The sequence below is a fragment of the Cynoglossus semilaevis genome, chromosome 4 (assembly GCF_000523025.1).
Source record: "Cynoglossus semilaevis isolate Cse_v1.0 chromosome 4, Cse_v1.0, whole genome shotgun sequence".
In the NCBI taxonomy this organism is placed as follows: Eukaryota; Metazoa; Chordata; class Actinopteri; order Pleuronectiformes; family Cynoglossidae; genus Cynoglossus; species Cynoglossus semilaevis.
Genome location: NC_024310.1, coordinates 1448030 through 1448957, shown reverse-complemented (window position 1 = coordinate 1448957; position 928 = coordinate 1448030). Strand labels below are relative to the sequence as shown.

Genomic DNA, 928 nt, shown 5'->3' with positions numbered 1-928 from the left:
TCCCCCCGCGTGCCTCCCCCACCTTTTCTCTCACTTCTCGGAGGCGACTGGCCGCGGACAACTTCAAGCCTGTTGTTGACAAGAGACTTCCTGAACAGCTCTGTCCATCTTAGCCTGGCTCTCAGAGTCTCTCCCTCTCTCAGATACTGCAGTATCGTACCAGAGTACTGCAGTATCGTAACAGAGTACTGCAGTATCGTACCAGAGTACTGCAGTATCCTACCAGAGTACTGCATCAACCCTCCACAACAACAACAACAACAGCAACAGCTCAGGTCAACCTATACCTGAGCAGACGACAGAGACACCGAGGTGTTCCTGTCCAGACCTGCTGCAGCAGCAGGGATTTAACGCTCCGTGACCTCAGTGCTTCAGGATGATGTCATCATCAGCCCAAGGCGGTGTCTGCCGCGTCTGCGACGGAGTGGAGCGGCGGCCGTGCCCTCTTCTTCTTCTTCGTGAAGCGTACGTGCACGTACGCTTCACGCTCCACTTGCCTGCAATTGTGTGTGTAACTGTAACGTCAGAGTCAGAGTCAGAGTCAGATGCAGGTGTGTTGAATTATTTCAACTTTATCTCCAGAACAGCTGGACCTGATGTGAGTCTGAGTCTATTTTTACGTCCTCTGCAGACAGAAGTACACACAGCGGTCCAGTCCGTGAGACAACTGCTCGGGGACACACATGCTCTCTGGGGCTCAGCTCCGCCCCCCCCCGTCTCACGTCTTCCTCCTCTAAAGCCCCATAATCCCTCGGTGTCTCCTCCCTCCGTCGCTGCTCTTCTCTCAACGTTTCTCTCTCGGTTTTGCTTGTAAATTTCACTTCACTGTTTTAGTTTTTTTTTTTATGTACTGGAGCCGTGAGGATTTTTTCTGGCAGATACTAAACCACTCTGATTGACCCAGCACATCCTCCTGGTCCCCCCCCCC

At 52.8% G+C, this 928-nt stretch overlaps 1 protein-coding gene across 1 annotated transcript in view; it reads left to right on the top strand.

Moving 5' to 3' along the window:
- The window catches only part of barx2 (BARX homeobox 2), an 11306-nt gene that overhangs the window by 3547 nt on the left and 6831 nt on the right, over nucleotides 1-928 (top strand). The window lies entirely within an intron of this gene.